This window comes from Choloepus didactylus, chromosome 2 (genome assembly GCF_015220235.1).
Source record: "Choloepus didactylus isolate mChoDid1 chromosome 2, mChoDid1.pri, whole genome shotgun sequence".
NCBI lineage: Eukaryota > Metazoa > Chordata > Mammalia > Pilosa > Megalonychidae > Choloepus > Choloepus didactylus.
In genome coordinates, this window is record NC_051308.1 from 89,269,169 (window position 1) to 89,286,167 (window position 16,999).

The window sequence follows — 16,999 nt, forward strand, 5'->3', positions numbered from 1 at the left end:
TTATCTTTGATGTAATCTTGTGTGGGCAGACATATCAGTGTTGATTAGATTGTAATTCTTTGAGGGTTTCATGGAGATGCACATCACCCAACTGTGGGTGATGACTCTGACTGGATAATTTCCATGGAGGTGTTACCCTACCCATTCAGGGTGGGTCTAAATTAAATCACTGGAACCATATAAACGAGCTGACAAACAGAAGGAACTCAGTGCAGCTGAGAGTGACATTCTGAAGAGGAGCTACAGCCAAAGGGACACTGAAGAATGCACAGGAGCTGAGAGAGGAACTGCAGTTTACATTTTGGAGATGGCCTCTGAAAGCAGACTTTTGCTCCAGAGAAACTAAGAGAGGGCAAATGCCCCAAGAGCAACTGAGAGTGACAATTTGGAGAGAAGCTGAAGCCTAGAGAGGAACGTCCTGGGAGAAAGCCATTTTGAAACCAGAACTGTGGAGCAGATGCCAGCCACGTGCCTTCCCAACTAATAGAGGTTTTCCAGACGCCATTGGCCATCCTCCAGGGAAGGTACCCGATTGCTGATCTGGACATTTTATGGCCTCAAGACTGTAACTGTGTAACCAAATAACTCCCCTTTTATAAAAGCCAATCCATCTCTGGTGTTTTGCATTCCAGCAGCATTAGCAAACTAGAACATACTCCTAGGCATTTTATTCCTTTTTTAGCTATTAAAGTTTTTTTTAAAATTCTATTTCAGAAGATTCTTTGTATAGAAACACAACTAATTCTTTGTATAGAAACACAACTAATTTTTACATGTTAATCTTGTAGCCTGCAACTTTACTAAATTTGTTTATCAGATCTAGTAGTTTGCTTGGGAATTCTTTGGGATCTTCTATAAAAAGGATCATACAATCTGCAAATAAAGATAGTTTTATTTCCTCCTTTCCAATTTGTATGCTTGCCATCCATCCATCCATCCAACCATCCATCCATCCATCCATCCATCGCCTAACTGCTCTGACAAAAACTTATAGTACACTGCTGAATAGCAATGGTGAAAGCAGACATCTTGTCTTGTTCCTGATCTCAGGGGGAAGACTTTCAGTCTTTCAACATTGAGTATAAGGTTCCCTGTGGGTTTTGCATTATGTTCTTTATCATCCTGAGGAAGTTACCTTCTATTCCTATTTTTCTGAGTGTTTTTATTATGAAAGAGTGTCGGACTTTGTCAAAAGCATTTTCTCCATCAACTGAGATGATCATGTTTATTTTTCTTTAATTATGTTAATGTGGTTTATTATATTAATTTATTTTCTTATGTTGAACCACCCTTACATTCCTGCTTAATCCCTCTTGGTCCTCGTGTATAATTCTTTTAATATGCTTCTGGATTAAATTTGCTAGTATTTTATTGAGGATTTTTGCATTGACATTCACAAGAGAAATTACTTTGTAGTTTTCTTCTCTTGTGGTGTCTTTATCTGGCTTTAGTATTAGATTAATGTTAGCTTCATAGAATGAGTTAGGAAGAATTCCTTCCTTCATGAATTTAAAGTGAACTCATAGCAATCATTCTGAGGGCAGTGTGCAGCACTAGATAAAAGCAGAATTTCCTTAGAGCCACCTCAGGACAGGTAGGGAGGAAGGGCAATATTAATATTGTCACTCCACATAAGTTTTTTTTTTTTTTTTTTTTGGAAAAGGATTCTGCCCATTAATTATTTCCTAGGTCATAGTTTTTACTTTTTAATCAAATTCATATATTTCCTAAGCAGAATTTATTTTATGCTTTTTAAATTTTCTTAAAGACTCTGGTCTTGTGATCTCTCAGGTATGACCAATTCTATGAATCTCTAGCTAAAACTAAAGGCATTCTTTTTTCAGGGAATACTGTGAATAGACACTACATCCTGGTAAACCCACACTATGCACTGGAAATGTGAATATTTAGGTTTAAATGAAATCAATCAGGAAGTGTTTTATAGTGTGGAGGAAAACTCAGTCTTCAACAGAGGAGTATTGTATATTCAACACACTAAAAAAATTTCTTATGCTTTGAGTCAGGCAATTGTTCCAAAATTTAACTGAATTACTGGGGTTAATTTGTTTAGCTTTTCATTTTTTATCAGTGAAATTTTTTACCACAATATAAAAGGAATGAACTAGGTTAACATTAAAAATAGAAATAAGAGTTTTAATTGAATTTTGAATTATTTCCGATTAAGTATTAGGAAATTACAGTGTTTGGGCAATAAATGGTTGGATCTTGAAGAATATAATTCTCTAAACAATTTCTCTTAACAATGTCACTGCTGAGAGTAAAGGTTTAAGAAATTAGTCTAGAATGTCTTTTGGATAGAGACTCTATTTTTCTTCTCCTCTACAAAGAAATCCATTTCTGATGACTGGTACAAGAGAAAGAGTAAAAAAGAAAACCTGGGTTTTTTTCTAGGCATTGGCATTTAAATAGGATTTCTAGATGATTTGAATGCATATTAAAATTTGAGAAGCACTTGCTAAAGTTCCTTCTAGCTCCAAGAGTTCAGGACTCTATAGTGACAAAATCTCTTTCTAAGGTAAAAATATTCGAAATAAAGCAAAAATAAACCCAACCTGAAAATATTACTTCAGTGAAAGGAAAGGATTGTGCTAGGCATATGCCTAGTATTATCTCATTTAATCCTCACAACACCCCCAAGAGATGGATGTTATCTTCTTTCTTTACAGAAGAGGGAATAGATGCTAAGAGGTGAATCATTTGCCCAACACTGTGCAGCCTATGAGCAGCAGCTCCTGGTTGAATAACAAGGTCTTTCCCACTTCAAATCCTATACTGTTTTCAAAACACAGGCCAGGAAAATGACTTTAGAAAAGTTGCCCAGTATAGTCACATAAACAAACACCATGATATTTAAGCCAGTCAATGGACACATAAATGTTCATTTAGGAGCCTAAGACCAAGCTACACTGAGAAGAAAGATATGAGAGCAAGAAAACAAAATTAAGACAGAATATAACAAGTATAAAGTCTTGTGATGTACTTAAGTGCTAAAGACAATCAGATTTAAAAAATAATATTACATAAAAAATAAGCAAGTAAACCACAGACCACAAAGTTTCAAATAGGCCACATGTTTGCTTTTTACCTTTTCATCTACTTTTACATTTTTTCTTTAGACATTATATATCTATTCTGCCTCATGGTTCAAAATAGAACCTACTGCCCACAAACAGCAGGTGGCACCATGCACCAATGAAGGCATGACAAAAAGTCAAAATCAAGCTGCCAAAACTGATTATCTTTTATAAAATGACTCAAATTTTCTAAAAACTTTATAATAGTGATAGATAATTTAAATGACCTAATTTTCATAATTCACTAAAGATTAAGAAGTATTACTCTTGATTTAGCCTTGTTGATCAAAAATTCTTTGAAGAAATAAGATAACCTTAATTTTAAAAAAGTCTGCTGAAAACCAATTTATAAGCAGAACTTAATAGAGATATTAGCTAAAAAGTCCTAACATGATAAACCTAACCCAGAAAAGATTTCTGGGAGAATAAAAATTCAAAGGGAAAATTCAAAGTGCCAAATTATTAAACAAGTAAACAAATCAAAAATATAAGTTAAAGATCATTAAGTAATTATTATACCCTCAATACTGACTTTAATCAATAAGGATAATTCATGGTGTTATACACCACAGTTCATGAGGAACGGTACTTTTTTCCACCTAACCACATGTCAATTCATCTCTTTGACTCCAAGCACTCCAAAAGCACTTTCCTAGAATATAATACAAACCTTGGAGCCATGCTAAATCAAAACAGTGTTACTTTTGGATTATAAGTGAGCCTTTCCCTTCTTTGACCCAGGAAGCCAACAGGCAAATAGACATTACTAAAAAGGCTATCTCATTCTTGGAAAATAAGGATCCTGCACCATAAATTTTCAAAGATAGAAAAGAGATTTCACAGAAACAGTTGCTAAAAAAGTTACAGAAGGAAAAATGAAAGGTTTAAAAACAAACATAAAAAGTAAACTGAAATAAAAGGTTATACATTACTGATGCTTCCAATTTGTTAAGTCTAAATTCTACTAAATCTCTCTTCCCAAATAGAAAATTTGTGGGGGAGAAAACAGTAAATCATGTTTCCAGAAGTTAAAAAAAAAAAAATTATCAAAATTTCCCTGCAATATATTCCTGTTTCTCAACCTTTAAACTATGTATGTAGTGCTGTGGGAAGAGGATAATGTTTTCCACGTCCCAGGCAAGTATTTTCCCTGGTTAAAATACAGCAATAATACTTAAGAGTTTAACTTAAAGTTAACTGGCGATCTTCAGTTGCACTAGTTAGCTTTGGGTCCAAACAATAACTAAAGAAGAAATGAAATGCATTTAGCAAAATGCTCTTGGCTCTAGGCGGGTGCTTTTTTCCATTTCATTCATTCCAGTCCTGCCCCACCTCATTCCCTCCCACTGAATTGTAAGAATCCATCAAAGGGTCCCCAATCCCAAACCACTTCCTTAAGAAACAAGCATGACCTCTATTTCTGAATATGAATTCATCTACTACCCTTCACCTCCTCTGCTGACACTTTCAACTAATCACCATCAACTCTCAGGCAGTAGCTCTTAATTCTCTGTTCTTATCTCCTTCCAGGCTAGTCACAACAGTCATAGTGATTTTTGAAACAAGTCAGACCATGCAATTTCATGCTTAAAGACCTTCAGTGGCTTCTCACGGCACTTGGAATAAAATCCTATGTCCTCAGCATGGTCACCAAGCTCCTATGTAATTTGACCCCTACCTACCTCTCTCACCAACTGCTCTCTGTGTTCTAGAAGTTCTGACTTTTAGTTCTTCCTACCCAAGAGCCTCACACACGTACTTTCCCACCCATCCCCTGAAATTTCTCCTACTCATCTCTCAGATCTCTGCTTTAAATGTCACTTACTCAGAGAGACCATTCTTGAAACTCTAATCTAAAATAGGTTTCCTTGTTACGCAATCTTGAGGCAGCTTGTACTTTCTCTTTATAGTACTTATTATAATTTATAATCATATATTTTTGTGTATTTATTTATTATCTTTCTGCCCACTAGCCTCTTAGCTCCATGGAAGCAAAGGCATACTATCTGCTCTATCAACATGGTATCAGTTAGATCTAGCCCAATGTTAGCACATACTAGGTGTTCAGTATTAAATAAATGAATGACTGAATTAATGAATAAGAACACTCCTTTTAGTAAGTATTTTCGTTCCCTTAGATACTGAATTGATGAGTCACTAGCTATTATTTTTCTAGAGAAAAATTCTCACTTCAAAACAATTTTGAAGCATATGCTGCTCCTTTTTTGGCCTTCCTGGCATCCTCCTAACTGCTATAAGCACTAGTCTGTTTCATATTCATGTCTGGAGTTAGATAGTCATCCACTTTTTCACTCCTTTTCAATGCTTTTGAAAGAAAATTACTCGTAAGTCCTTTTAGATTCCCATATAAACCTACAGTAATCCAGCCTTTAAAAATTTAGTCATCCTGCTGAAATAATGAATACACTAATGTATTCTATGAATTCTTTTTTTCCACCAAATATAAGAAACCACTGATCTATTAAATTTTATATACATTGTATAATGTGCCCATTCCCTCAGTTCCACCAAATGTAGTACTGTTAGAACAATTAAGTATTATACTCTTAAATGTATACTTAAATGTATGCTATATATGTATACTTACTGCAAAAGATAAAAGGCACAAGCACTAAAGGACAGACTTGTAAAAGCCATGAACAATTCACAATGCCAGCATTTATTCTTAATGTTTAATTCTCAATGAATATATTCCAGTTGATCATTAAAATACAACTATTTTGGCTCTCCCAGAATTACCTTTTAAAACATCAATTTCATCATGTATTATTACCCTGATTTAAAATTTCAGTGACTTCCCATTTATATAACTATGCTTTCCAAACTAGAGTTTGCCAAACCCCAGGGGTAAAGAGAGCTGTGTACAAGAGAAGAAACAGATAAGGCAAATATGCTACAGCTCCTTGGACAGACAATTTTATTTGAATATTTGAAGGAAAAATTTATACTAAGATAGCTATGGCTCTATGGCAGAACAAAAAATTTACATGAATTTTTCATATCAGATATGCAACTTTAAAGAAGCTTTGAGTTTGGGAGACTGTTAGGCACATAACTGACATTCAATAAATGTACCAAAAAGACATCACAGAGAGACTCGGGCAAGATGGCAGCATAGAGAGGAGTGGAAGCTAAGTAGTCCCCCTGGAACAACTAGAAAAAAACAGAAACAACTAGTAAATAATCCAGAATAACTGCGGGGGGACAAACGAGACCATCCACTCATCATACACCAACCTGAATTGGGAGGAATGCCCGAGAACACAGCATAAAATCTGTAAGTAAAACCTGCAGAACCAAGTCGTGAGACCCCCTCCCCCATAGCCCGAGCTGCAAAGCCTCGTGGTGCCAGAGAGAAGCTCTCTCCCAGCAAGCGAATACAGCTCAGCTGAGCTCCAACTGGGGTTTTAAGTAGTGAGTGTGAACTGCTCACTACAGGTACGCAGCCCCAAAAAACAGACAGAGGCTTTAGGTGACGACTGACCTGGGAGAGCCGGAGGGTCACCTTGGACTGGGTCTAAAGGGGACTATCTGTTTCTTTTTTGGCTCAGTGGAGAAAGCCCGGGTCATTTTCAGTTTCCAGGGCTGTGACTCTGGGAAGGGTGGAGACAGCATAAGCAGAGAGCTAGACCATTGAAATGCTAATGACCTCCACCTGGGGGGTTTGTCTTCTCTAGGAGGAAAGGGGTGGGGCCCTTTCCATTCAGAACCAGACCCCAGAGCCTGGGGGAACACAGCCATACCTCCTCACACCAGTCAAGAATTATAGGCTAAAAGGCGTCACCTGCTGGGCAGAAAAGCACAGTGACCCGAGGCATCAAAGGGTGGAGCAATTTTCTAAGACACACCCTCAAGGAAACCAGATACTGAATATTTCTTCCCTCTGGGACCTGAGCCTGTTCTGGTCTGGGAAAACCTGATTTGGATAACCAAGGAAACCATGCCTAGACAACAGAAAATTACAACCTACACTAAGAAAAACAAAGTTATGGCCCAAAGGAACAAACGTACCCTTCAACTGAGATACAGGAATTTAAACAACTAATGCTAAATCAATTAAAAAAGTTTAGAGAAGGTAATGCAAAAGAGATAGAGGCTGTAAAGGAAGCACTGGGCATGTATACAGCAGAAATCAAAAGTTCAAAAAAACAACTAGTAGAATCTATGGAAATGAAAGGCACAACACAAGAGATGAAAGACACAATGGAAACATACAACAGCAGATCTCAAGAGGCAGAAGAAAACACTCAGGAACTGGAGAACAAAACCCCTGAAAGCCTACACGCAAAGTAGCAGATGGAGAAAAGAATGAAAAAATATGAGCAACGTCTCCGGGAACTCAAGGATGAAACAAAGTACAATAATGTACGTATCATTGGTGTCCCAGAAGGAGAAGAGAAGGGAAAGGGGGAAGAAGCAATAATAGAGGAAATAATTAATGAAAATTTCCCATCTCTTATGAAAGACATAAAATTATAGATTCAAGAAGCACAGCGTACTCCAAACAGAAGAGATATGAATAGGCCTACGCCAAGACACTTAATAATCAGATTATCAAATGTCAAAGACAAAGAGAGAATCCTGAAAGCAGCAAGAGAAAAGCAATCCATTACATACAAAGGAAGCTTAATAAGACTATGTGCGGATCTCTCAGCAGAAACCATGGAGGCAAGAAGGAAGTGGTGTGATATATTTAAGATACTGAAAGAGAACAACCGCCAACCAAGAATCCTGTATCCAGCAAAGCTGTCCTTCAAATATGAGGGAGAGCTCAAAATATTTTCTGACAAACAGACAATGAGAGACTTTGTGAACGAGACACCTGCCCTACAGGAAATACTAAAGGGAGCACTACAGGGTGATAGAAGACAGGAGTGCGTGGTTTGGAACACAATTTTGGGAGATGGTAGCACAACAATATAAACCATTTCTCTACTGTGTCCTTTCTACATGTACCATAACCATGGACCTGAAGAGCAGTGTGAGTGAATTCATTCTGATTGGGTTCACACAGGATGTTCTAAAGGAGGAAATAGTGTTTGTGGCCTTCTTGTTTATTTACCTTGCAACTCTGTGAATTTCCTTATTTTGATGACCATCAGATACAATCAGATGTTTGGGAGCCCCATGTACTTCTTCCTTTTCTATTTATCCTTGTCTGATGCCTGTTTCTCCACAACCACAGCACCTAGGTTGATTATAGATACTGTATCTGAGAAGAAAGTCATCTCCTACAATGAGTGCATGACTCAGATCTTTGCACTTCACTTCTTTGGGTGCATGGAGGGAGACCTTGGTGCTCATCTTCATGTCCTTTGATCACTATGTGGCCATTTGTAAGCCCCTGAGATACACAACCATCATGAACAGACATGTCTGTGGTGTGTTGGTGAATCTGGCCTGGGGTGGATCTTGTATCCATTCTTCAGTGCAGATTATTTTAGCTGTGAAATTACCCTTTTGTGGCCCAAATGTTATCGATCACTACTTCTGTGATATGCAACCTATGTTGAAACTTACCTGCATGGATACTTATGTCATAAATCTACTCATGGTCTTTAATAGTGGGGCCACATGCATGGTGAGTTTTATAATCCTGATAATCTCCTATATTTTAATCTTACATTCTCTGAGTAACCAGAGTGCAGAAGGAAGAAAGAAAGCCCTCTCCACCTGCACATCTCACATAACTGTAGTCACCTTATTCTTTACTCCATGTATATTCACATATACTCGCCCTCCAACCACATTTCCAGTGGACAAGTTGGTGGCAATTGTACTCCCTTGCTCAATCCTTTGATTTACATCCTGAAGAATGCAGAAGTTAAAAATGCCATGAGAAAGTTATGGTGCAGCAAAATGTGACTTGAGGCAGCAGAGAGGAATACTTTGCAAATTCTGATTGACAAAGAAGAGAAGATGTTTCCATCTCTATGTTGAAATACATCTTCTGTAAGTAGGATTGTTGAGGAAGTAGGCAAAATGAGCACAGAGAACTGATTTCCCTTTTAATTTGAACTGATGTTCCATTGAGTGACAAAGCATCAAGTACAGCAAGATTTGTGGAAGGCCAAACCCGCTCCCATTCTATTCTTTGCAGTGCAGCTTGTGAGCAGATTCCATTATGTTTATGGCTTTACCACCATGTCTTATACATTATTCTGGTTTTGTTTCTCTTCTCCCTGTTTCTCATGTGATCTAATAATTTGACCTGTTTTCTGCCTGATTCATTTTGCTGCAAGCAGTTCTAATACCACTGAATCTGGATCATATCTTTTGACTCAAGACTCAGTGTAAAATTACTCCAAGAAACTACTTATGATCCCAAAGGATCATAAATGTCAGCTTTTAAATCCCCTATTTGATTCTTGGTTCTATTGAAACGTTCTTAGATATGGCCTTTCATCCAATATTTGAGCATGTACAATAGAGAACAAACTCACATCTTTTTCAAATAAGGACAGTTCTTGTTATAATAAACTTATTCAAAGTATTAAACAAAAACAAAAACAAAAACAAAAACAAAACAAAACAAAACAAAAAGACATCACAGAGGACATTCAATCATTTATTAAATAATTAGTGATGACTATGGCCCAGCAATCAGTGGGATCATGCTGTGGACATGAATAGGCACATAATTACAATGGTGGAAGATACAGAAACACAAAGCAGCCATGGCACACAGTGGGCTCTGTGCCAAGACAGGTGAAATACAGACTACCATGAGAAAATATGGAAGAGGCATTAAATCAGTCTTAAGCAGGAATAATCTGAAAAGGCTTCCTAAAGGAAGCAACTTCTAAGCTGAGGCTGAAAGATAGGCACGGTTAGTGGAATGTATATGAGAATGGGCAGGGGAGGGAGTAGTAAAGGACTGAATAGTGTTCTAGGAAACAGTAAATTGCTAGATAATTTGTGAATCTATAGAAATGTTAACCATCTCTAGAAATGTTGACCCAAAACAGTAGTGTTTCATAAATTAAGATCCATATCTAAAAACAAATGGTAAAAAGTGGAAAGTGTGAGGTCCTAAATAAGCATGTTCTATGTAACTCCTAGAACAGAGAACAGTACAAACTTCACACTTTTATTTATTTTTTCAACCATGCATGCATGCATTCATTCATTCGCTCAATGAACATGTTTGGAAAGTCTATCCTATGTCAACCTTTGGGAAGACAGCCAAAAGAAACAATGCCTGCCTCAAGAAATTCTTTCTCTAGTGGAAGTTTAGGCTCTAAGTGTACCAAACAGTCTTCAAGCTGCAAACCATAACTGAAATAAGAGAAGACTCAGACTTACAAACAATAAAAAAAATAGTATCAAAATTATTTTACATACAGGGGTACTTTGCTCATGTGAGAAAAGTGCTTCTGAAAAAAAGCAAATCATACATTCTTTTCACTCACGTTATAATGTTAAAAATTCTTTACCCATATTTTTAAATGATCTTATTTGGCAATAACCAAGTGTTTAAATCTCAGAGTGATGTAGTCAATTAGTTACTGATCTGTAAGTAAATGCTACTTAAACTCTGATAACACCTATGTAAGACAAAATAATTTTTAAATTTATTATGAAAATTTTCAAACAAGATGAAGTATAAAATACTCCTATGAACCTATCATGCAGCTTTAAATATCATTAACAACTCAGGTAATTTTTTTTTGTTTAATTTATTCCTTTCTCTACCTTTGATGGAGAGGGGGCAGGAGTATTTTAAAGTAAATCCTAGATACCATTTTGTTTCACCTATAAGTATATCTGTAAGTACTTTAATATGTATCTCTAATATAACTTTTTTAAAAAAAATATAACCATACCACAATATTATCTCACTCAATAAAATCAACAATAATTCCTTAATGTCATCTAATGTCCAGTGATGTTCAGTGTTTTCTGACTCTTCCAAAAACATCTTTTTATATTTTACTTGTTATAATCAGGATCAAACAAGATCCAAACATTGTACTGGTTGATAAATCTCCTTTTTAATTGTGACAATTTACTTCCCTCGCACTTTTTTTTTTTTTTAATGTCACTTGTTTATTGAAGAAACTGGGTTATTTATCTTGCAGAATTTCCTAGATTCTGGATTTGGCTGACAACATCCTCGTGTTAACATGGCCCATTATACCTTTATTTCCTGTATACTGTTAATTGGAGGTAAAGGCTTAGGAAGAGTTAGGGTAATTTTTTTCTGCTACGAATATTTCAGGGTGATGCTGATCAGTGGGGTCAGGTGATGTCAGTCCAGTCCATCAAATTTTCAGCTAATAATTTTAGAAACCTCTTGATCATTGCCTAGAATCATTATTTAATTGGAGGTTCCAAAATGATGATTTTTCTAAATTTATCATTCCTTTTGTATTTATAAGCTATTATTCTTTTATAAAGAACTTTCTCTCATCAACTGAAATACAGTTATTAGAAGACAAAATAAATGTTTGATTCTTAGAAAAACATTTTAAAAGTAAATAATCACCCCAAGTTGTCTATTTTTAAGTTTAGAGTTTTAAAAAGTTATATCCCTGATGAAAACTATTTTGAACACTTAAAATCTATAGTGTCAACACACCCTTAAAAGAGAGCTAATGTAATATAAATGTCAAGTTCCTTCTGACTGAAATTGAATAAATAAATTGCAAAGGCTATGTAGCTGGTGGCCTTTCTCCAATATTTCAACAAAGTTCTCAAACATTTTCTAATTGATTATTCTGTTGGCTTTAAATCTGAATAATTTCGGAAGATTATCCTGAAAATGGGAAATGTACAACTGAGAGAAAGACACTGGCTAAAAGTGAGATAAAGTATCTTAAAAATATTAACATACAATGCATTATATTAATCCTAATGTTTTTATTTCAGCATTTTATAGATGGGAAAACAGAAAACAGAGTAGGCAATCTTCAGGTTACTGGAGTGCTGAAAGTAAGAATAGTTATAATATAGTTCTCTGAATAGTTTCTCATGACCCCAAACCTTTTGACATGTTACTCTGTCTGCTATTAACTGCTTTCCCTCTTCTTTGCCTAGATATTAATCATAATCAGAAATTCTGCTCCTCTGGGAAACCTTTCCTAAATTCCCCCGTTTGGATTCAGTGTTCCTTCTTCCGATGTGTTCATCTCCAACATAACACTATTCTCAGTAAAATATTAGGTTGTACCATAGGAAATTGTCAATATTCAATAATTTTTTTACTTACAAAAATGGCAAATTCCTGTGGTTCAACCTAATATAAGAGTCCTTCTATTTTGTCTCTGACCAGTGCAACCTGCTTCCTCCCCAAAACATCTTTTAGTTTTGTGCCTCCACCAACAAGTACTGTGACTGGCCTAACATAGAGCACAATAAATATTGACTGAGGGCTCAGCTTGGTCAATTTGTACACAGTAAGTACAAGCAAGTATCTGAGGTTCCACATTTTGGAAGAAAGCCTGGTAATAGAACTCTCCTCTTTGAGGCATCGAAGACTTCTGTTAGCCATCTAACAGTATTGGCAAAAGCTTCAGATAAAAAAAGGGAAGCTAGTCACATTCATGTTTCCACATCTTTACTATACAAAATGTTTGTTCAACAGTACTTACATATAAAAAAGCCATTATAGTAAACCATTCATGTTGTGTAGAATCTGTTCAGTTTGATTGGCTATTTTTGTTGTCAAAGGAAAAAATAAGCTTAGTCAAAGTCAGAGTGACTGGTAACAACTGTAAAAAAATCTGAGAATCAACCCATACTTCTCTTAAAAAAAAAAAAAAGATATTTGTGAACCTCATTTTTAAAAACTTTTGATATAATATGAAAAGGAGAATTTTAAATTTTGAAAAGAGATTTTTGCATTTAATATTTATAGGATATTAAATACATCATTTTCTACCTCATGAAAATAACAATCTGAATAAACCCCCAAATAGTATGTATTGAGAAAATGCAACTTTGTTCCTTATTTGGCAACTGCAAACTCTAAAAGGTTCTACCTTTTTCTTCTCCTAAATCTTCATGAAATATAGTATCTGCCTATTTTCATAATGCTTTGTCTGTCTGGCTGTGGTGTCACTGTGAAGCAAATCTGATCCAGCTACTATTCCTGAGGAAGTTTAGCTGTTAAGACATTCATCTGTTCTCTGTCAACTTGGCTTTGTGATGGGTTCACAGTAACATCTGACCAAAATAGCCTAAAAAAAACAACAGACCAAGGTTTTAACCTCCAGAAGCAACATTAAGAACACAGCAACCACAGGAATATTGCTAGACATTTCTCTTAAGTTTTATGTTTCTCTGAATTCATTACCTTGGACTATTATTTCACTTCTTTGAATTTGCCAAAGTAATGAATTCAAAGAATTTTTAAAAGTTGCCTTTCTCATGCTTCTCCAAATCACTCTTCTCATTCCTCCTATACTAATTTGATAACTTCCATATGGAACAGAAAGTAGTTTCCCCAAAACTCACTACTACTTCTGCCACTGATGATTAAAATGGTAAAAATCACACATCCTTTAACCCAAACACACTTCAAAGTATAAATACATACAATTATTATGTCAGTGTTCCTTGAACATAGGAAAATATAAAATTAAAAACCAGGGTACATTTCTTAAACAAGCATATTTCTGGGCAATATCCTCAAAAGACTCTTATGTCTAAAATGGGTCTCTGGAATTTATGTTTTAATAAGCATCCTCCCTTTCCCCAAGTAGTTTTTTAAAAAATTGGGATATAATTCACACATCATAAAATTCACCATATTAATGTATACAATTAGGTAGTTATTGGTATATTCACAAGGTTATACAATCATCATTGCTAACTCCAGAACACTTCATCTCCCCAAAACGAAACCTTGTACCCATTAGCAGTCACTCCCAATTCCTCCTCTCCACAGCCCCTGGCAACCACTAATCTACTTTTTTCTCTATAGACTTGCCTGTTTTGCACATTTTATAAAAATGGAATCATAGAATATATGGCCTTTGTGTCTGGCTTCTTTCACTTAACATGTTCTCAAGGTTCATCCATGTTGTAGCATGAATCTGGACTTCATTCCTTTTTTTTTTTTTTTTTTTTGGACATAAGAATGGAATGTTTATTAGCTGCTTTCATTCCTTTTTAAGGTTGAATAATATTCCATTGTATGAGTATACCACACTTTGTTTATCCATTCATCAGTTGATGGGCACTTAGGTTGCTTTCACTTTTTAGCTATTATGAATCATGGTTCTGTGAACATTCTGTACACGATTTTTTGTTTGTTTGTTTTAATACATATTTTCAATTCTCTTGGTTGCATACCTAGGAGTTGAATTGCTGGGTCATATGGTAATTGTATGTTTAACCTTCTGAGACACTGCAAACTATTTGCCACAGCAACTATACACCATTTACTAGGATGGTTCCAATTTTTCCACATTCTAGTCAATACTTCTTATTGTCTTTTTTATTATAGCCATCCCAGTGGGAGTATGAAGCAGTATCTCATTGTGGTTTTGATTTGCATTTCCCTGATGCCTAATGATGTTGAACATCTATTCATGTGCTTTTCTGGATTATCTTCTTTGCAAAAATATCTATCAAATCCTTTGCTCATTTTTTTTTTTTTTTTAATCATCATTTTATTGAGATATATTCACATACCACGCAGTCATACAAAACAAATTGTACTTTCGATTGTTTACAGTACCATTACATAGTTGTACATTCATCACCTAAATCAATCCCTGACACCTTCATTAGCACACACACAAAAATAACAAGAATAATAATTAGAGTGAAAAAGAGCAATTGAAGTAAAAAAGAACACTAGGTACCTTTGTCTGTTTGTTTGCTTCCCCTACTTTTCTACACATCGATCCATAAACTAGACAAAGTGGAGTTTGGTCCTTATGGCATTCCCAATCCCACTGTCACCCCTCATAAGCTACATTTTTATACAACTGTCTTCGAGATTCATGGGTTCTGGGTTGTAGTTTAATAGTTTCAGGTATCCACCACCAGCTACCCCAATTCTTTAGAACCTAAAAAAGGTTGTCTAAAGTGTGCGTAAGAGTGCCCACCAGAGTGATCTCTCGGCTCGTTTTGGAATCTCTCTGCCACTGAAGCTTATTTCATTTCCTTTCACATCCCCCTTTTGGTCAAGAAGATGTTCTCCATCCCACGATGCCGGGTCTACATTCCTCCCCGGGAGTCATATTCCACGTTGCCAGGGAGATTCACTTCCCTGGGTGTCTGATCCCACGTAGGGGGGAGGGCAGTGATTTCACCTTTCAAGTTGGCTTAGCCAGAGAGAGAGGGCCACATCTGAGCAACAAAGAGGCATTCAGGAGGAGACTCTTAGGCACAAATACAGGGAGGCCTAGCCTCTCCTTTGCAGCAACCGTCTTCCCAAGGGTGAAACTTATGGTAGAGGGCTCAACCCATCAAACCACCAGTCCCCTATGTCTGTGGTCATGTTAGCAACCATGGAGGTGGGGTAGGCGAATACCCCTGCATTCTCCACAGGCTCCTCAAGGGGGCACTACATCGTTTTTTTTTTTTTTTCCTTGTTTGTCTTTTTTCTTTTTTTTTTTTTTAACTTTCCCTTCTTTTTTCAAATCAACTGTATGAAAAAAAAAGTTAAAAAGAAAACAAACATACAATAAAAGAACATTTCAAAGAGACCATAGCAAGGGAGTAAGAAAAAGACAACTAACCTAAGATAACTGCTTAACTTCCAACATGTTCCTACTTTACCCCAAGAAAGTTACATACTATCTTTGCTCATTTTTTAATCAGATTATTTGTCTTTTTATGGTTGAGTTATAAGAGTTCCTTATATATTCTATATACAAGTCCCTTGTCAAATATGTAATTTGAAAATATTTTCTCCCATACTATGGGATGTCTTTTCACTTTGATAGTGCTCTTTGAAGCATACAAGTTTTTAAATTGATGTCCAATTTATCTATTTTTTTTTCTTTTGTTGCTTGTGTTTTAGGTTCATATGTAAGAACCATTGCCTAATCCAAGGCCGTGAAGATTTATACTGAGGGTTACTCTTAAGAGTATTATGGTTTTAGCTCTTACATTTAGATCTTTGATCCATTTTGAGTTAACTTTTGTATACGGTGTGAGCTAGGCATCCAACTTCATTCTTTTGTATGTGACTATACACTGTCAACAGCATTTGTTGAAAAGACTCTTCTTTCTCTATTGTACAGTTTTGACACCCTTGTCAAAAATCAACTGCCCACAGATGTATGGGTTTATTTCTGGATTTTCAATTCTATTCTATTAACCTATATCCATTCTCACGCCAGTACAGTCTTGGCTAATGTAGCATTATAATAAGTTTTTAAATTGTCTCACAAGTTATTCTGGTAACAGCTGAACCACATTTAAAGAAACACTGGCTTACGCCTTCAAGCATAATACACTTCTTAATTACAATGTGTCAATTTCTATAGCCACCATGAATACATCTTTTGTGATATGGGCTTCTAAATTAAAATATATTAATTTATTGATCATGATTTAGAATAACTTCTACCACCCCAAAATGTCCCCCCAAAAGAATAACATTTCATCTTGTTATCTAAATCAGAGGTCACAAACTGGCACCCCGTTGGCTGAATGATGCAATCTATTTGGCCATATAGTACATTTTTTTCTTTATTACGGAAGTGGTGGGTTTACAGAACAATCATGCATAAAATAGAGGATTAACATATGCCATCCTACTGCTAATACCTTTCATTGGTGTGGAGCATTTGTTACAATAGATGATAGCACATTTTTATTACTGTATTATTATCTACAGTCTATGGTTTAACTTAGGGTTCACTGTGTAGTGTAATTCTAAGAATTTTTTTACAAAAATTTTTGTTCTATTACCATGTACA

At 35.7% G+C, this 16,999-nt stretch overlaps 1 protein-coding gene and 1 pseudogene across 6 annotated transcripts in view; one reads left to right on the forward strand and one right to left on the reverse strand.

The window, feature by feature from the left end:
- Positions 1–16,999, reverse strand: part of RABGAP1L (RAB GTPase activating protein 1 like) — an 891,828-nt gene that overhangs the window by 255,327 nt on the left and 619,502 nt on the right. The window lies entirely within an intron of this gene.
- On the forward strand, positions 8,080–8,981 carry LOC119526322 (annotated as a pseudogene).